At 45.5% G+C, this 21,217-nt stretch overlaps 2 long non-coding RNA genes across 3 annotated transcripts; both read right to left on the bottom strand.

Moving 5' to 3' along the window:
- Positions 1-5,231: 5,231 nt before the first annotated feature.
- Positions 5,232-7,852, bottom strand: LOC147752146 (uncharacterized). The gene is made up of 4 exons (XR_015314908.1): positions 7,441-7,852; positions 7,209-7,309; positions 6,290-6,376; positions 5,232-5,524 (listed from the first exon to the last, which is right to left on the bottom strand). It is a non-coding gene; the product is annotated as an uncharacterized LOC147752146 (long non-coding RNA).
- Positions 7,853-8,176: 324 nt separating this feature from the next.
- On the bottom strand, positions 8,177-20,879 carry LOC111270284 (uncharacterized). Of its 2 annotated transcripts, none has more exons than XR_002686238.2 (3): positions 20,800-20,879; positions 10,027-10,134; positions 8,177-9,238 (listed from the first exon to the last, which is right to left on the bottom strand). It is a non-coding gene; the product is annotated as an uncharacterized LOC111270284 (long non-coding RNA). The 2 variants fall into 2 exon arrangements; XR_002686237.2 differs by lacking the exon at positions 20,800-20,879 and adding an exon at positions 16,706-16,721 and having other exon boundaries at positions 10,027-10,131.
- Positions 20,880-21,217: the final 338 nt, after the last annotated feature.

Below are 21,217 nucleotides of genomic sequence, written 5' to 3' on the forward strand. Positions count from 1 at the left end.
ATTACACACAATTGTCCCCCTTACCCCCAACCGGATTTCCTGGTTTTGTCCCCGTTGGCAATAGCTCAACCACCGCCAACGCCACGGCCGATGTTTTTGCTGCCGCTACTGCTACTGTAACTAACTTACCTATTTCATTCTATTAATGTAGCACGCATTACCCTACCGGCCACATAACTTTTCAGCTCGCAAATGATTTCTCGGTTTCAGCAGCTGGGAAGTGGCCTCCTCACTGACCAACTGAGGCATTTCGATGTGGTGTCAGTTTGGCATCACCTTCGCCAGGGTCTCCGCGGTGTCTGCTCGCTTACTGAGGACGTCATATATATCTATCTATAATAAAAACATCTTACTACAACTAACTAGTCATGATCGCAATAGTGAATTTTGTGTGCACGAGTTGTTGCAGCAGGACGTAGTGTTGAATGGGAGCGAGGCGACAATCAATAAACGACCGATTTACAAACAGGTAGACAGACAGCTGTGTTGTACTTTATTCAATGTAGCTTGGAAGGATGGCAGCGACTGAGCTCAAGGCCCACCACACAAGTTGAATGGGGGCGTAGATGCGACACGCTTCTGCGGGCAGGCTCTGTGCCCTGCACACAGACATCGAGTGTTTGGCGAGAGACGAGACCTGCGGCGAGTCATTCATGCTGGCCATTTGAGCATGCACCTCATAGACATGAAGGCCAGGTAGCCTTAGGACCGGTCCGCCTTTTTTGCTTAAGCGTAATTTACTCGAGAGATGACCAGTAGAGTTGCGAAGGTGCACTGACTTAATTGAATGGACGAACATGTTCCAACATACATCGATAGCGTTGCTAGCCTTCTGTTATACTACGATACAGTGAATGAACCCATGGACGCACCATACCCCGCACGTGGGAACGGCCGCGGTAGGTTCGTAGGTTCAACTTGTCGTTGTCATCTGATCTGTTGTCATTATAGATAAAATATACGTAAATACAAGAAACAGCCAGTGTAGGGGAGTGGAGCGAGATCGATTGGAAAGGCTTTCAAGGCCTGGTTGGACGTTCCGGTAAAGGAAGGGGCGGTTGACTTAGGGGTAACCTGTAGGCCGTCAAGGCAAAAAGTGTGAGATGTCCCATTTGTTTGTGATTCAGTTGCCTACCGAATGTCTCAAGCATTGGCCCTTCTGCACATCGCCACTGGGTTGATCCCTGTGAATCCGCGATGCTGATCTATGACGAGCACCCTTATGGTTTAATATGCCCATTCCGTTGTAACAATACTACTCGTAAATGAATGACGGGGCGAGACGGAAAACCTACTTTCGCCTGTAGTGCACCTGTGAATAGCGCTACAGGCGACCATAATTATAGCAGGACACATATCATTCGTAGGCGTCATGCCGTAGTGGCGGTAGAGTTGAGTGAAACCTGCGGAACAAAAGTAATAATAGGTTCAAAGCAGGCCCGAGACTCTTCTTTGCGCACGGTTACGCATCGTTTATAGCGAATCTGCTAGCAACCGCTTGTTTCTCAAGGCGGATGTTTTTGTTAAAGAAAGTGCCTCTAAAGGGTTTGCCAGCAATAGCCGGAATAGCGTGAGCATTAACCAGGTTTTTGTCTTTCTTTGGAAATGTTCGGACTGCATTCTCCAGAAATGCAACGATGAGCTGTTGTATTTCATTATTACGATGCGCACTGGTACGGACCGTGGATATGTCTGTTGACACCTAATATGCCAAACTATTAAAAATAGCACGCACTAATCGTTTGGATTGACGCGGCGTGACAAAGGTTTGTAGGCGGATTGTACTGATGAGAGAGCCGATGCTGACAAGATGCAACATGGACAGCCCATAACTATCCATCCGATCTATTGCACAATTGACTTCGTAAAAACATTTCAGAGCATCATACCCATCTGCCACCGATGTACCCTCGAAAATAAATAAGGATCGACCCTTCTAGGACTCTCTATCGAAATGTCCCGCATAATCGACATGTTTATATAACTCTTTTCGAAGATATGTTAATATTTTTCTCATTCGCCCGAGATAACAGTTCAGTAGGATGAAGTGAAGACAAGGTAAGGTCGAATAGCTGGTTCAGATGACATAACCCAGAAGTTCGTTTGCTGGGCTGATCTCTTCAACAACGGACAAGGCAGACTTGCGTATGGGCCCGTGTATCTGAGCCTGCCCCTCATGTCGCACAGAACAGCTCACTAATGGAAATATCAGCGTCGAAGATTTCAAAGTAAATATGCTCAAATGCTCTTTCAGTCACTTCAGCTCGGCCAGGAAAGCACTTCACTAAATAGCAGGTTGTGAAAGTCAAAGATTTTCAGAAGGCTCATTTCACTGCACACTTCACACAGCCCTAAATCAGCCTCAATATGTCGTGATCAACATAGAAAAATGCCTGCGATCTGAAGTGGCAGTCTTCGTAGTAGCAGGCAAACCTATAACATTCAATGCCCTGAATGCTAAAGCGTAGACTTTTGCTCTTTGATTCCCTATCAAATATTTAATGTTTATTTAAGGACGAGCGCAGCGGCAGCGCCATGGTACCATGTCGCGTTTGTGCTTCGTCAGAAACATCTTGATCTGCATCTTACAACACGGGTGGGGCTCCGACTATATATATATATATATTTGAAATAGTAGGTCTGCAGATCGACACCCTATTCAATGCTGCTTGTTCGCGATGATCCTAATTCTTCTCCCTACACTTTCCGTTGTTCGTATGTCCTTCTGACGCAGTTTAGATCGGTTTTACTATAGCACTTTATATCGATGGCTCTTCCAAAAACTACGTCATCTCGTATATCTATAAGCGTACACACAGAAATGAGAAAACATACGCAAATAAACACTGCCAGCAGTAATGATCGTTCCGACGTGCCCCCTCCCTCGCAGAAATACCGCGGACATATCTGAAACGCTCCGATTCAATCTGATCGACTCTCTAGCGTATCCGCCAGGACAAATTCAAAACCGTACCGCATACGCCGCTTTCGATTTTCGGTTTTTACCGTTGTCGCCTTGACGTTTGCAACGTTCACAGACTAGAGTTAAATGTTCGGCTTTGTAGAGGCAAGGTGCCGGGTGTGCAAACGACTTCAAACAGAACGCCGCCATCATTGCGACTACGAGCGCGTTACCCTGTTATCGCCGTGCCGGCGGGCAGAATTGCGGTCGTCAGCATCAATACGATTTTCGCAAATAGTCAGACATACAAAGATCTTGCTTTCCTCCTGACTCTAACAGACGCTATTTTGAACCTGTCGAGGCTGCCTGTGCAGTCGACGGTGCTGAGGCTGTTGTTGGTAGCGTTGGCATCGCTGTAGTAGGACACGAGTAAATGGACTATTTGCTGTTTGAATCCAGATTCAAGCGGGTTATAGGTGATCCACATCTACCGCATTATACAATAGTGACGCACTGTGTGCGTCGCTATCACCTCAGTTTGGCGCTGTCGTCCGCACTGGTTCATTCTGGTAATGGAAGATAGAAAAATGACACATTTTAGCAACAGCGAAGGCGGTGGCAGCAACAAGAGTAGCAAAGCCAGCTTGCGAGCGATACCTCAGCGACGACAGATATGGCAGCCGCGACTTTACCTTCGTTTGGAAACGGGCGGCATCTTTGAGGACGCCGAAAACAGCACGGGTGCCATTGGACTTCGTTGTGTGTCGTAGATGTCACTTGCAGGCTGCAATATGTTTTTCTTCTAGCCTAAAAGAGAACCAAAGATAATACACGATTTGCTTGAAGGACAAAAGCAGCAACAGTGGTAGGGAATCTCCACGAGTACGGAAATGACTGTTCATTCGGCAGTCGCATGGATAGAGTGACACCACAGACGGACAACAAACGACGCGGTATCGTAGCCACCGAAGTGGCTAGGCTTACAGCGGAAAAATGATTCAGCTGACTGCTATCACTTCCCTTGCATTGAGTGAGCGAAATATAGAACTGAAGTCGAGTTAGTGGTGCGTGCGTAGAAACAAGGAAATCGTGTTCAGAATGGACTACACTGAACTTCGTCATCACAGGGTCTGACCGTCTCTAGACGATCACAACTTCTTCTTGAGGTTCTGTGGATGAAGGGCACGTGCTGACAAATGTGCTAAGCTTGCCCTATTGATACACGTTGCGTATATATGCACGTGCACAACCAATTGCTTATGTGACTTTGGCAGTCCAAGAACTGCCTTCGATGCGCTGCGGTGGGAAAAAATGTTTGGTACGTGGGGTCGGTCAATTCTAAGTTGCGTAACTGCGTGTATCGCAGATGTCGGAATATACTTACGCCTATAACAACACAATATATTGCGCAGGGTATCTTAGAGCGGTAACAGCGTCAATATAGATCTCTTTCAATCGAGATAATCTATAAAACGCCAATACTCTGCCTGCTATAATAACCACGTGTATTCAGGAATCTCATCATGGATCCCCTCAAAGTTATACGTTGCCCGCCAAACGTCTTTGATAACCAGTATGGCTTTTTACGTTTTAGGAAACTAGCAACAAACAAATTGTTTGTCGTACAAAATGTTTATGAGATTAAGAAATGGCGTTTAAGAACAGCATTTCAGAGGGTAATGCCGTGGACATAAGCAAAGGCGAGACATAGCGCATTGCAATTTTATGCTATTCCTACACCTAATTCTGCAAAACCATCCACTGGAAACGGCGAGGCGATTACTTACATTCAAAATACTGCCAGCTTTTGATTAACGTTATATAAAAACAGTTTTATCTGACCTATTTGACATATTGGCATCAAATGTAACTTCTTAATAGGTAAATTAATGTTCAGCGTCGACGGCTAAATACATTTGTAATCTAGCTAGCAGTAAGTTAGGCTCTCTGTAATTATTTAAGAAAAAGAGTTATACAGCTTACGAAGTTATTTCTAAAATAGAAATAGATAGAGAATCACAAGTAGGAATTAAATTTTTCTAACCACTTCGCAGGAATTTTGTTGCATACACAAAGGAATTTTGCTGTAGACTGAAGGATATATATATGTATATGTGTATATATATATTAGTATATATATATATATATATCAGTTTTTGTCCATTCTAAATCCTCTAGTAACCTGATCAAATATTTTAGCGAATAACCAATCCAGAAGTTGCATAAAAACAATAAACGTTGCCAAGCTTGCAGCGGAGTACGGCAAAAACTTGTTCATTTAAGACACAAGCTGCAATCGCAGGAACTAGTTCAGTTTTATTATCTATTCTTGATAATTAAAACTCAATAGTATTTAAATCAGTAAGACAGGATCAATAGTAGGACTTTTTCTTGAATAAGTTCTAATGCTTCTGGCGGTGTTAAATGTCCTAAATATCAAAATGAGTGTGGAACTCGGACGAAGCAATAGCCATCATAGGATAGCTTTGCCGTCACCTTTTATGGAGTTCCATGGTCCCCATAAGCCTCAGCGCATATGTCCTCTGTGCCAGGGCTCCTATTTGTTGACGGTTGCCTGGAACCGATAAGCAGAGGCAGCCCATCGAACAATGTCGATGCAGGCTTTTTTTTTTGAGTTAACAATAAATTACGCGTTCTAAAATCTGTTATCTGATACATCTTCTTATATGTAAGACCTTAAAGCTAGTTATGCCGTTCGGTTTCATTTCGTATTATATCGATAATGCTCTGTTTGCTAGCTTGTCTCCATTGGCTAGCTGAACCTCATGCAGGTCATCCGACCTTATTAGGGTATTAAGACAATATGTGTGAAATCCTAATTGATCAATCATGCGTAGTAACACTGACTGCCGTTGATGTGTATGGGACATATAGGTATGATAAGTTTTCCTGCATGCGTAGTTTATTATAACATAAACTAGGATAAAGCTGAACAATAATTGTGCAGATGAATCATTTTACTCAGCCCTAGAACAAACTGCCATGTTTATTATATGTATCGTCATTGACAAGCACTTTGTTATTTAGCAAACTTGCCTTATTTAAAACATAACAATTTCGATCGTTCTATGATCTCTACATTAGCCTGAACGGGAGCTTGCCTCGTCTCGTTTGACGGGTCACCTAGTTCTCGACAGAATGATGTACCGTTTAATTTCCTTGTGCCATAATGGTGTCAAAGTGCAATAAAACGTTAGTCGACTCCATTGTATAGCTTTGGGGTATGTTCCTTAACGTAACTTATAAAGCAGTACACACAGTGTGGTCCGTATCCACACGAAGTACACAGGTGCTTCGAAGAGAAGCTAAACAGATTGATCGTAACGTAGAATTTGCATAAACGGCTAAAGAAATCACTCTACGTACACTTTAGTGTCTTCTGTAACCCGTTAGGCCATCGGTGTTGATCAGGACAGCTATTTTAAGAGCGGCAGCCCCTTCACAATTTTTCACCTGTTAACGATAGACGATGTTTTCGGTTGCTTTATTGGTATGGGGAAAAGCCATAGCTTAATTGTAGAAAAAAAAACAAAAAAAAAACATGGACTATCTCTGAAAACACTACTGCTGCTGCTTTACAATTTGCCTTAGATCGACTCACTTGAACCTTGTGGCCAGCAGCAATAGTGTTTTTGCGTATATTTTAGATGTTCTTTCCTGTTCAAACGGTCCATCTTTGTACGGCTGAAATTCATATAAAACGACAGTCTACACTATGTGTAAGGAATATTATTCAAATCAGGAATCAGCTTGCAGAGGTTGAGCATATTTACAAGCATGAATGAAAACATAATGGAACATGCAATCACTGTCGCTGCTCTCGTGGTAGAAAACTTAGGGCGGTTAGCGTATTCAGCTACGTATTTTTTTTATCCATAAATGCTAGTTATGATTAGCATATTATAATAAAACTAGCATATATAACAAACGTTATAATAACTTTTAAAAGTAACTTTTGTATGCGAAACGGGGAACCAGATGAAAACGGTCAAACTCATCCAGCCCGCCAAGGTCATTGCCATACGATCTGGCTGAATCTTGTTTTTCCTATTATCGTTTAACTGCTATTACCGCGTGTGCCGGTGTGTCTCTGAGTCAACATGCTTGCTCTTCTCTGATTCGAAATTGTGTCTCGTGCATTGTGTCTCGACTACATGTGGCGCTAAATTTGAATTTGAATATAAATCAACCGACAATATAATCACGCTAGCGACAATAACAATGCTGCTGGTAATAATTATAATCAATTTTCGCGACACCTAGTAACAGCACCAACGGCTACTACCCGCTAAACGAGCCGGTGAACGCGGAATAAACTGAACTATAGAAGGGTCCCAAGATGACGGTAGCAGCGATAAACCACAACAGGTAGCGAACGGTAGCTTGCTGAAAGGAGAATTAATGTTGGCACTTACATCAGAGAAATTCGCTGGGGGAACGGTAAGAGCTACTGCTGGTCAATGCCATTAAACGAAGAATGTCAGAAAAACAAGAAAACACAACTACGCAAGACATACTAGAGAAGACCGTCGCTCATCTGTCCTGAAGCACGCAGTTGCCTTTCAATCTATCCAGCTGCCGCGATCAAACAACTCCGCACGCCACAACGTTACGGAGACTACGACCTGGAAGAAATGACGGTTGCGGTGACAATGATTTCGATTGCATTAAACAGCCAGAACTTATGAACACGTGTTCACAACGCGTGGAGTCACACGTAAGGAAAACTAACAAGGAAGATCGCAATGCCCCAGAGGCGACGCGCTGGCCGTACTACATATACCTCTATCTATGCAGTTAGGAGTAATCCGCATATAATGTCATATAAGAGCAGCCACTGTAATCGTGGACGGGACAATAGAAGAGAAACTGAAGGAGAGGGAAAAATGAATGGACAAAAGCAGTCATACTGTGCATGCTGTTGAATTTATATGAAAATGATTCGCTAGACAGGGACATGGAATTATGGGCACGAAAAATACTGGGCATCGTATTGAACTCGAGATAGCTGCGGTAATAATGTCTCCATAAACCTTAATCATATAACGGCTCCGTATGCATTTTTGTAGGGGGCATCGATAAGTGTACATAAAGAAAAAGTCTTTTTTTTTTTTAATTGAAACTAGACATTAAGCCCTTCAGTGGGGAGAACGTTGCAGTTTATATAATTTTTTTCCTAGTCTAAACGTGTACTCGAAAATTACAATCGTAGACAGTTTCTCTCTTTTATTTTGAGATGTATCGCCGCTGCGTTAATGGCAAAGGTGTAAGCAATAGTATAAACATAAAATGTGTATTGTTCTTGCTATGACGATTTTACATTTTGTGAATACCCTGATTCATAGAATTAAGATAGTTGAGGCTGAAAGCATACTGTTGGCCGTACATGCTTGTTTAACAAATGTCAATAGCGCCAGGTTGAGGCTTCTTTTAGGCTCGACGAGGAAGCGGAAGTTAGACACTGACGCACAATAAGCAATGCTTTCTACTCAGCGTAATACTCTCGTCAGTGGCGTCACCCTAATATTTTCTGACGGAACCGACCCTCGCTATTCAGCTTTCTACCCTCGTTTCCACTACTAAGAGTATGGCATAAGACCGAAAGCCGGGAAGCATTGGAAGCCAATTCGTTCACTTTATAGAGGAACGGGCAAAGAATAAAGCAGTTCTGCAGGTTTCTGCCGGCTTATCCCGAACTTTCATTGGACAGAAGTTCGCTTACACTTAAGAAGTTGCTATGGCTATGTAGTGCAACTTTTGCATATAACATTTTCAAATTCCCGTATCGGGACAAGCTTAAAATCGAAAATGACGTTTCCACTTCGATGATTTACGCGGCTGTGTTGAATACTCGAACACACACGAGTAACTTTAAGTAGCAGTTAAATACAGATCAGCTTTAATAGAAGAAAATACGCAGACATACAGAGTGCGTCAACGAGTGTGCGAGCATTTTTTGCACTGTTATTGAACATTGATTTTTCAATCTACAAAGTTAAACTTACGAAAACTACGTTCCGATTTGAAGGATATATGTGCATTCTTGTCAAGCTAAACTTTTCAATGCTGATCAAGTTCGATACATTTCGATATACAAGCTACATAGTAAAATGTAGAGAACAATTTCTGCCCGCGATGCTTAAATCTCATTGTGAAGTGTGGCCAGGCTACGTGCCTTATGACATGTCTTACACTCAAATCTCCACTCCCTGGATCGCAGTAGCATTCTCAAGTTGTCATGTTGTTCCGCCATGTTGATGCTAGCCTTCTGTTGTTAACGCGGCTACGCACTTAAATCGACGACTCTACTGCCACCTGTTGAGAACACATAACATTACTTTTCCCAAAATTTTATCCACCTTTAGAGCGTTTAATCTATAGAACATTTGGGACGTTATTTTATTAAATTTGGCCAGAAGGTGCACCTATTGTTTAAATTGGCCTGGAGTCTTATTTGTTCAATAAGCTTACTCTTCTAGGTTGGATAGAAAATGTTCTCTAAGCGCAAAAAGCAATTACACATTATTGACGCGTTCTGTGTTCATTTCGAAGCTGCACCAAATATGGCATAGCAATCGGTTGAAGATCATATCTGGAACCGAAGTATCTAGCTAAAGCATTTCACTGAGCTCGTAGTGAGGTTTGAACGCGTTGCCAACAGCAACAACGGCAAAATAACACATACCGATGCAAAACACTTTAGAATAGACTACAAAGATCTGATGTGGAACGGCTTGATCAATACTTTACACGAAAATTACTAGTCCTTAGCCACCGGCCCACTGTTCCTTTCAGAGGCCTTCTTTATTAGCGATTTCTCCTTTTCAGTAAACGACCCAGGCAGCGAAAAAAAAAGCCTACTTCAGTCAGAAGGGTAAGCTGTCCAAATCGTGTTAGTGCCATGTCGTTGGCGGGCAAGCCATGACACATTCAACTTGCACGACACTTTGTCATAGAAGGTTGGAGTGCACGAAAAAAAAGTTATTTTTTTGATTAGGCCTCGAAACGCATGTCAGACTCCATTTATGCTGGCATAGCCTGAAGTCGTGTGGTTTTTTGCCGCGACGATTTTTCTGTTTTTCTACAATGTCGCCCATAATTACCTCAGATGAAGCCGCTCATCCGCTCCAGTTTGTTGGTGTTCGAGCATCCGGCAGCTGAACCTCTGCGGTTGATGGCATCATCTGCTTTTACTGCTACTGCTATCGCTGCTGCGAATGAATGAGATTCGTAAGAAAAACTCGATAAGAAATATTGCTACTACGTAATATCTGATGCACAATCTATCGCCTAATACAAAAGTGCGGACGGGTGCTTATCTCTGTGCGTGTGTGTACGGACGAGGTTTAGATGGTGCAAACAGAATTGAATTTGACTTTCCTGGATCGTTCATCGATGGACCGCGTAGATGGATGAGGATATTAATACCTAATACAAGGTGGATCGTAGACAATTTCTCAGCGCCCTGGGATTGTACGCCAATCACATATTGCTGTCGCCGCCGCTGCTGTTGCCTCGCTATCTGCTTTGCTGCGGCCTATAGAACAGGCAATTATCGAAAGAGTTATGGCTGGTTATAAATCTCACGGGTCGTCGGGTATGGCACCGAATGCCGCGTCGCGATCGACTGGCCCCTTCGTGCCGGCCGGTCCTACACCAGGAATCGAAGGTGCCTGAATTGCGAACTGGCAATGGCGTAAACAGCGCGCAGCGCCGACAGGTACTCAGCGCACAAAAAGCACCGCTGCCCGAGGCGAACGGCGGTCAGACTGCAGCTGACGGAAATAGGAATGGTCCTCCTCGGAATTAACTCATCCTGGCGCACAATTTCATTGGCTGTGACAACAGTGACGATGGTGTTGGCGGTATGATGGAGTGCTCTTCAGCGCTCATACCTCACGTGAGCTATCTCTCGTGTTAATTTCGCTTCAGAATGGTCGTTTCATTGGAACGGAGTAGGCACTTTCTTATTTTTTTTTTATTCTTTAATATAGAAGAGTATATCGAAAAGTAAAGCTTTTCTTGATGCTGCTGCTGATGCTGCTGCATGTATTAGACGACACGCCAGCTTGAGGTTAGAACTACTAGATCAGTGGTTTACAGAACCGAGTTGAGAAAAAATCACCTTACTTACTCCACACAATGGGTACCAGTTCACTTCGCAAGTTACTCGTAAAGGCCGGACTGAGCAGTGCAATGTTATTAAAGTGGAGCTTTTGTTGATAGAAATCGTTTGTTATATAAGATTCCTATCATCCCATCAACGTGACGCGTGGCCAACGCAGCTTACGCGGCACTTGTTTTAACAACTACAGTACTAATCATAGAGGTTATAAGGCAGCATCTGCCTTACAACCTTATACTTTCCACTATTAGCTATAATCGGTTCCAACCTGCCCGCTAGGCAGCTGACTCGTTGTACAGTTGGTCATGGCAACGTCGTGAGGGCACCGTACCATCGACCGCAGTGAACGTCGAAGCGTATCGTTCACAGCCTCCGCATTTTGCGGATCACAGTACTTCACGTCTGGCCAGCTGCAGCCAACGGTCAGATGCAAAGCCAGTAGGTATAATCAAGCAGGTATATGACACGCACGTACGCACACAGCCGTCGCCGACTGTCTGATGGGCATCGTCAGTGCCCGCTTTCGTGGCTTCAGTGGTGGCGTTTCGACCGGCGCCACTAAATTGACCACGGAATCACACTATGGCACTTACTGTGCGTCTCGAACGAATCGAGTACTCAACGTCATTGCTCTACGGTTAACGTAACCGCTGCCTCTCCAATGAACGAACCCATTTGCCGCCTGCCAGTCACGTTCTGTGCGGCGCAATGCAGCCTCGTAACTAGGTAAATAGAATAGAGTAGAATACGCATTGGACGTTCATGACTTAGAAATATGAACCGAAACGATAAGGTTGAGTGCAGATTTTTATTCAAGCAGTTGTCAGCTGGAACTTCCGCGACTGGCTTCCAGCGTAAAAAAAACAGGGAACCTGGCGTGCTAAAGCAACTTGCCCCAGGATAGTTTTTCAACGTTTGAGAAAGGAGCTGTTATGCGCTATTTGTTTATGCGAATCCCATCAAATGGCCAGACATTCTGGTCGAAGTCTATCTCGGTTGAGCTAGTTAAATTTTACATATGATACATGCGGATGATGGACCTATTACGGATCGACTGCTTCGGTTGCAGCTGCTGCTGTGAGCAGCTCTCCTCGTCGAGCATCCCTCAATGGCATCAGCTCACTTATTGACGGTGGTCGTCTGTGTGGTCCTTCGGCGAGCGCCGTGAACGATCTGGACTCAGGCTTCCGCTGCGGTAGAGCTATTCGCTCGCTCGTCCGGCCACCTTAACTGCCTTGTCAAATGTTGTCCAGCGCCGTTGAACGGAGCTAACTGCTCTTGGCTTCTGGTTCCTGGGCTCGGATGGTAGCTACAGTCAACACGTTTCACTGTCTCTGCTACGATTATTGCCAACAACGGCAGCCTCCGTTGACGACACAGCGCATATTGCCAGCAAATAACTCGAGGAAGTGCTGCTGCTGCCGGTTTCCTTAAGCATTTGTGAGATATACAGAACTAACGCTAGTTGCTTGTACATGCCTATATAGAACCCAGTAGCGTTGATTCACGATAGGGCAGGGAGATGGGATAGCGCGGACAAATCATAATGATAATGATTTCTACCCCAAGAATGAGTCGTGCGACGGTTGAATGAATGAACAACAAATAAAAATCTATTCTATACGCGGGCAGGTGAGGAAAACTAAAATCTGATACAAATCATGTGCTTTGCGGTGACTGCTGTCGCTTCTGCCACGGCTGTGTTTAACCGTATATATAATAATGGCTAATGTACTTGTGCAAATGAGCGAATCAGTAGTAGTCGACAGGAGGCATGCCACACAAGGCTACTTTCTCTGTTTTACCCCGTCTACCTCTTTTCTGTTCCTTGAGCTCTGTCCTTAATAACGAGCCTCTATAATCCTCGAAATCCAGCGTTGGAAGAGTCGCTCAATGGTCGTCCCTTTTGTTGGATCGCCCCCTCGTCCCTTCAAAGCAATTCCTAGACAGCAGCAGTGATCGCCGTGGCCGGCACTCAGTGATCTGCCCTTCCAGAGCACTCAGTTAACGATGCGACCAGCCAGTTACTCACTCACTTACTTCTTATACGTCTTTTGACTTTACCGCCTGTTCCCCCCGTTTCAGCTTTGCTTCTTTCATAGTTCCTTTCGTCAATGCCGAAGCGAACATTCACTTTGGCTATTGCCAAGGCGATCGTGGTTTTTTTGAGGTAGTATCGGGAGCCAGGGGACACAGACGGGGTATCTACAACAGGCGTAGCAGAGGCGAACTCAACAGTACCCGTAGTCGACGACGGCAAAAACGATATCAACAAGACCACAACTATTACAACTGTAGTACATCTGGCCGAGCAGACAGATGCAAAGTTAGCTCCACTGATCAGTTCGGTCAGTTAGTTACTTGACCAACGTCAATTTCACAACGTGTTCAGGTGGCCGGATTCATTCAGGTTATAGTAAATTCGAGCCTAAAGCACGACGCAGCAGACCAATCGCGGTAAGATACATCGGGCACCGTAGGCAGACATTGCATTATTCGGACGGCGAATAGGACAGCGCCGTTCGGTTTCGTCAGGCAAGAGGGGGTCGTGTTGTGATGAATTGCATCAGCTCGCACACTAACCCATAGCCTGATAGCCATACGGACATACACGTGGCAGCAGTGCCAGTTGATCCATTTTGGCGCTACGGCTGGCGGCCGCCCTATACCAACGGCTCTAGCTGGTACCGGACGATAGGGGTAAATCGTCTTTTGAGTCGATGTAGTTCATCTCGGGATCATTTCTACACCGCGACAGCCAGCCGTGGCGATGGCGGTGGCAGCCGCAGCCGCAGCAGAAATAGTCAGTGACTTCGCGCATTGCCGTCGCCACTTCATGGCTCGTAGCCACCTTAATCATCAGCAACATCGGATAGGTCATTCAGTTGTGCCTGCAGTTTTCTCGTTCAGCGAACGAACGAACGAACAGACGAGAGAGACAGAGAAGCCACGGGCGAGACGACACCCGCCATCAGTTTGGGTAGAGCATCAGCGCACTTCTCTTTTGCCACGACCAGTGGCCTGCGCCATCGCCGGCCACTGCTGCCGGCCACGGCTGAAATAAATAATCTTCTCAATAAGGCAGACCGGCACGAAAACCGACTCGATCGTAAGGGTTGGCCCACTAACGCACTAAGACAGAGAGACTGTCAGCAGATCGCAGAAGACAATATCCCCGAGCTCGTAACTTGTAACGCGAACGCCATTCAGCAACCACATCGCGAGTCTACGAACGTAGCTGCGCTCTTAATCATTGCCATCCGAAGAAGAAGAAAAACGACCGATAATGAAGCTATTATTTTCATCTTTCGCGGACGAACTATCAGCATCAACCATTTGAAAACAACGCGGTGACGATCCAGGCGTGCGCCTGTATTCCGGAGCAAGACGCAGGCCCGAACGACGTGGATGGATTAAACCTGATCGATTGCTGTCATTTGTGACCAATAGCAAATTAGTCAGGGGAAATGAAGCTTCTCACGTTGAGCGATGGTGGTCGTGGCAAGAGCAACAGTAACTTGGCCACTCGTCCGTCGTTAAAGTTACGCATCACAAATCAGTGGGAAACGAGTGGTACTAATGATTCTGCAGCAGACGATAACTATTGGCATAGTTCCCATACAAGTATTATAACGGATTATGGGCATTAGCAATTAGTTATGATGAACAGAAAACGGTTTATCCTAGCTGTTTACGAAAACAGAGTGAGATTTGTGCCGCTAAATAGTCTCGCTAAAAAAAATAACGACGGGCAGACGACGGGGGCCGCTATATCATCTTATACTAAAAATACATATTTACATAATGCACTGATTGTCTAAGTAATGGGTAAACGAACGGAATAACAGTAAGCTAAAATGGCGCAATTCCTCCCTTTCTTTATAGGCTAATTTGAGTCGAAGCCATAACTGAATAAATCTGTTTACATTTATTTAGCTTAACGTGCCAGTTTTTCTTTTCAGCTGATCTTATATACCGGATATTACCCGTACTCCTATTACGGATCATCCTGTTCTTTTTGAAATATGTACAACGACACGGATGTCGTATGTCAAGTTAAAATTCCGAAGTACTGACAACCGCCCACTTCAGTTACGTATTCTATTTTATTCTATCTATAGTACATAGGTATCAGCTGTCGCGTGAACTTCCTTTACGTACGCTTTTGGCTGACGCTGTTTACTTATGCGCGTCGCAAGCTTGAGCTGCTCTAGACGACCTATTATATTTGCAAAGCGTCCGGGCCGACTTTCGCAGCTTGGCAGGTTTTCGATGCTGAGACTGATTGTTACCAGTCCTCCTAGTTCTGCTTCGACTCGAGTTTTCACTCACTTTAAAAGGAATCATGATGCCCTTGTACGTTCTAGGTCAAAACAATCTTCTCTGTTAACCGATAGCGCCAATGGCTTAGCGACCGCCGCCAGCAGACGGCGATGGGCGCAGGGATCAGCTACAACAGGCGATGTCACCACAAAGCCATTCCTTGTAATAGCACATATATACACATACACGTAGCAACGACGCCGTGGACGACCATGCTCAGACAAAACCCGGAGCAGAACAATCAGGCACAAACAGCACAGATTGCCTTTGTTTATATTTCGAGTTTTAAGTCAAGTCCGGCATCGTCGCTAGACATGTCATCATATGGCTGACTCGCAGCACCGTGTGTCTGTACCCGAGTTAGAATCTAGACCACAACGGGTCCCTAGGATTAACAGGCAAATTCGGTACCCACTGAGGTAGCACGGAAACAACATCCACTGACTGACTCAATGACTCTTGCGTGACCTTCCTTCTGCCTGCTCGTCTACTGGAGAGCATACGAACGCGAGTTAGCTCCAATGAGTGGCCGCGACAGACGAAGAGAAGATGAATAAGTGGGACCAATGCGGAAAATAGTGGAGGTGTTAAATGTTACGATTGATTTTGTTTTGTAATCTGTTGTTATCGTTGTTGGTGAAGACGATAACGACGCAATGGGATTTTGGCTTGTTTGAGATTCCTGAAGACAACTTACCAGTCAGGCAAGCAGTTGGACCCAAAAGCGTTTCAAAGCTCTGACGTGACAGATCGGCGCGCACAAGCAAAGATAGAGCGATACCGAGCGACGAATATATCGAGCGACAGCGGTAATGACATCAGCAACATCACCTCGGTCAACTCGCAATCCGTCTTCAGTTCGACGACATCCGAGCCAGCGGCAGCCGCAGCAGTCCAACTGAAAGCAGCGGGACAGGATGAAAAGCACTCGTGAGCGATGCTAAAAATTGTCGTTGTCGCCGTCTTCAATCGTGGCGCTCGTAAGGCTGTCCGACATGGCCCAGAGATGTTGTGTTTGAAGCCGGTGCACTATCGCCATCAAAGTGGAAACAGCCACACGGTGCCTAGACGCGGGACGCTATTGACAGGACGCCAGTCTCCCAGTAGCAACAGGAAGCTGTGTGACTGCTTGTACCATCAAAGTGTGCCTTACGGCTAGCTTTTCGTGATGCTGTCGCTGTTTCTACTGAACAAAGCTACTTTGCTCTTTTCAGAGCGCGAGTCCCGGGTTAGGGCGACTTTTCAAGAGTTGGATCAGTGTAGACTTACAAATAAACACACATATGCGTATATTACACGCGTAAACAGACAGACAGACAGACTTATTTCCTTACTTATAGATGGGTTGCTGCGCAATCGCTACGGGCGCGCGGCCAGATCTTCATTGATGGGATAAACATGGCGAGATGACGCTCGCCGTCGACTGGACCTGTGGGATATCCGTTGATACGGTGAGCTAAGGTAGGTTGTAATTGTGTCTCTTTTTTTTGTTACAGTTGCACTTCATCTTTGTGTGTTCATATCAAAACAGCTCGAGTATCCGTCGCCTAAAAGTAGCATCGATAAGAATAGCAACGTCGGCTGCATCTTCGACAAGCACTGCTTTTTGGCTTTCCGTACCGCCGCTCGTAGCGGATGTATAGCCGTTCTGGAAGGAGCCCAGGCCTCCGGTCATTGCCAGGTTCAGAAATGGGGCAAAACAAACCCACAAAGCTGAAGGCGGCCCTTTTCCGTCAAAACTCTTTGTGACAAGAAAACCAAAGCGCAGTTCACTACATGGCAGCTCACTGCGGGTGACGTCGTTTGCGCTATACGCAGGTAGGCAATTTGACAGTTTTCGAACGAACACTACGAATCCGTTTCCTTCTCTAAACAATAAACAAAAAGGGAAGGCGTAGGATTTTACAATGTATAACTTTACAGTTTTTAACTTAGTATCTGTGTGAAACGCTAGAGAGTTCACCGTCGTCCTAACGGCGATTGACAGATAGAAGCGCATTGTGATTTTGAAAGTAAACCCAAATGGAACCTCAGCTCCATATTCCATTCCTGTCTAACTCCTTCTACAAAATATGACTATAACTCTGAAACTGCGAACTGTCTAGTTCAAGTTTTTCATGTGTACATACAAGATAACTTATAGTAGTTATTTTGTATGTGCATTTGCAGTTTTGGAGAAAGCTGGAAGCGAACATGTAGCTTTTGATTCCTTTCTACTACTTTACATGCTTTACCGCTCAAGAATCAGCCTACGTTATTGAGTAGGATACGACCAACAGTGCGTATAGGGAACGTACTTTTCGTCGATTCTCCTCACCTTGTTTACCCCATTGGCTGAACAATAGCAAAATAAACACATGACGATCCCAAATAACCAGCCTCTTTTCTAGTTACTTAACGAAAAATATCGCTTGGTAACTTACGCTTTATATATCGGCCACATATAAAGAAAGCCCCCCCCATCAACAGCGTCTCAGGGAATCTTCAGTTTAGATTAATAGGATCCTTTCTCATTTACGCATATAATTACTGATTTCTTTCGAAAAAGCGTGAATGCATCCACACATCTGAAGTAGTTTCCTTTTGTTACTGAATTCAAGTCTTGCCATCGCTCGAGGTCTCAACGAAGTGTTCGTTTCGAGTCCTGCGTATTCATGCTTCACTAACGTACAACGATTTAATCTACCCTTACCCTATATCGAATCGACGAGTACAAATCGAAAATAAACCTCTATCGTTTGGGTGGGCAGAAAAATACACTCAGCCGCCAACAAGAAAAGGAGGTGAAATAATTGCGTCCTGTTTTTACACAGTTTCGTGTTTGCTTTTTGCTCCAAAGAGGGTTACGATTCGAATCCCGGACGACACGATCATCTGCGCATAGGCCATACGCACGGACCAGTAGAAATCCACAGATGAAGTAGAAAACGAACGTGCCTGTCAGTACTGGGATTGGTCGTTAAGCCGGCGTGACCTGATCTGGAAGAAATCCAAGAAGAAGCAAACCCTAGCCGTAATGCACTTATTACTTGCAACGCCCTATTAAATCGCTGTAACATCTGTTCCACGCTCAAATAATGAAATTATTGTATTGCTTCTTCCTCCCTCCCTAGCACATTTTGCTGAAGTTCAAAGGGATCTAATGTCCGCCCTCAATTAGATTGGTTTTGCGCCTCGTTTATTTCATCCATCGCATCCACTCAGCGCTTCGTATTGACTATTTGTTCAGACGTCGGCAAAAACACCGACCAATCGACGACTGTACATTTATACCGGTTATGCTAGACCTTCTAATACTCGTTATGCCCTCTGCAAGAGCGCTTGGATTCCCTCTAATTCAACAAATATAAGCATCCCTCACATTGCAGCTTACTTATTCGGTGAATCCCGACGTTGGCGTAATTGCCCGTTACAGAGAGATCGCGGGGCGCTTAACACTGTCCTTGACCCCTAGGGGCTCGGAGCCAAATGTAGGGAAGTCCACCCTACGTTTGGGTTCCGAGCAGGACCTTATGCGAGTAGACAATTTCTTCAATTCTAAACTGTGTCCCCAAAGAATCGCATCAGGTGTTCTTCATACTGCGTGTAAAGAACGTGATGTTCTAATATGCGAATCAGCTAGTCAGCAAGCCAACGATCATCATCACCAGGCCAGTCGACAAACTTAACTGCTAACGTCTGACTGTTGCTGACGTCATCGAAGTTAAGCAGAAGGTAAACGAACAAAATTGATTGGGTTGAACTCGTCGGGCTAGCCAATGTTTACGATTCGCTTCGCTTCAATCCACTCGGCTCCAATAGATCCGACCCTTGAGCTCATCGAATCCTCGGCTCTTGAGGTGTAGATTGGCAAAGGTGAAGACATGAAGAACCCTCGTCACCGGAGACACCAGCGGCAGCAGACACGGCAAGCATATCTACAACAGCGACAGTCGCCAACAACGTCATCGCTCCCGCCGGCATTAACACTCCTAACAGCGTTAACACGTCTTCATCTACTTCACCCAGCCAGCCAGCCAGCCAGCCAGCCAGCCAGTCAGTCAGTGAGTCAGCTCTTGAGCAAGCGGCCCTCCTTGGTTGAAACCTCGGTCTTTCGGCCGTTCGCTCGTCTACTTTCGACCCATCGATTGCGCACCAGATATCTGTCTTTACGGGGCTAAACTGTACCACCGCAAGTGCGCGATCCAATCGTAGAGGACCTCAACGTACGCAACCACACAGCCCAAACAGACGGACGAGTCGTCAAGCAAAAAGCTGCACTGGCTGCGGAGGCAATAGCAAATGCTGTGAGAGAATATCTATCTAGCTATGCAGAGGCGTCTATATATAACACGTATTGGCTGGTCCTCTTCGGCAGGTTCTCTATCGCCCTCTGCGTGCTCATATTGCAGTCCTGTTAGCCAGCAGAAGCCAGTAGCAGCGATGCCATATTAGATCATGGTAGCTGCGTCGTCCACGCTTGTCGTTGACGGCTAATCTCAGCCCCAAGTCCTAACCTGATGATGGGCGTCTTGCTCTTATCCCAATATCCGAATGCTGAACGTGTGCATGCAGTAGTCATCAGGCCATCACCTTTATCATCAACATCGACTATCATCGTCATGATCATAGCGGCAGCAACAACGACAACGCTAGATATCTTCTGCTGCCTCGTGGTTTGCCATGCATGCAAACACATGTACTCGCCAATCCCACTTTTGGCTGACGTTAAGCTAGCTTTACGTTAGTCGACAACGATGCCGATAAAACGTACCATTACTCCTTGTAGGCGCCTGTTGACTTTCAATCTCATCTCGCTCACTTGACAACACTGGGCGTTCGCACTATTTGACAAGTGCCAGTGGTTACCCGTTGTTTGCAGCAGCAGCGGTCGACTCAGAGGCAAAACAAGAAAGGCAGACCGTCAGAACAGCGTCTGAACGACGCGGGAAGAAGTCGTCACTACCATTGTCGTTGCCGCTGCTCTTTCCGTCAGCCGTATAAGAAGTTGAATATTGATGCTGCCTCCCGCTGTTGCAGCATTGGTTCGTCGTAGTGATGCACTAGGCTGCACGACGCCGTCATGTGCATACTCGTCTATGGCTATCGTTCGCCTTTAAGATGAGTTTACGCAAAAGACGGTGGGATGTTCGTGAGCAAGCACGCACCGACGGACCAGCGGTAATGATCGTATCTCATCATCACGCTGCACATACGTTGACATAACGCTCATCTACGCCTCCTACAACAACGTCGCCGCCGCTTCCAAGCCAGTTCATAGAACAGGCCAGGCAGCACAACAACAGCGGCAACAGCAAACCTGGGGCGGTGGCACAAATGGCAATTGTGGCCAAATGAGTGGCGTAAGTACTCAAAGCCAAACTGATAGGAGAGAGATAAAAAAAAAAAATAAAATAAAAAATAGGAGATGAAGACGCTTAAAACTTACACATGGCGTCGTCCTGCTGCTTCTGCCGTTACGGCCGCAGCCTTTGCCGCTGCTGCTTCCTATCGCTAGATGAACATGGCTACCTCTTCATAAGCATCACCAATTCTTAATGCTACCGTTGAAGTCCGATGGATGTTCACTAGTCACAATACATTATAGCTAGTCGCCGCTAGTTCGTAGTTTGTAGACTGTCGTAGTAATACATTTCGTCGAAGTCGGAGCGCAATATTCAGACGCGTTGCAACGTCTTCGTTAAATCTACCAGCGGCCAGCGTTGATGATGGTGGCAGGTTGCCTGGACGCGAACGGTCGGTCGGTCGGTCGGTCGGTCGCCGGCTGCCAGATCCATCTACGTACCGGTCGATTGGAACGGGTTAAAAGTGTCAAAAATCGCAGCCGTTGTTGATAAACTTGATGC

The sequence above is a fragment of the Varroa jacobsoni genome, unplaced genomic scaffold (genome assembly GCF_002532875.2).
Source record: "Varroa jacobsoni isolate VJ856 unplaced genomic scaffold, vjacob_1.0 scaffold_1460, whole genome shotgun sequence".
NCBI lineage: Eukaryota > Metazoa > Arthropoda > Arachnida > Mesostigmata > Varroidae > Varroa > Varroa jacobsoni.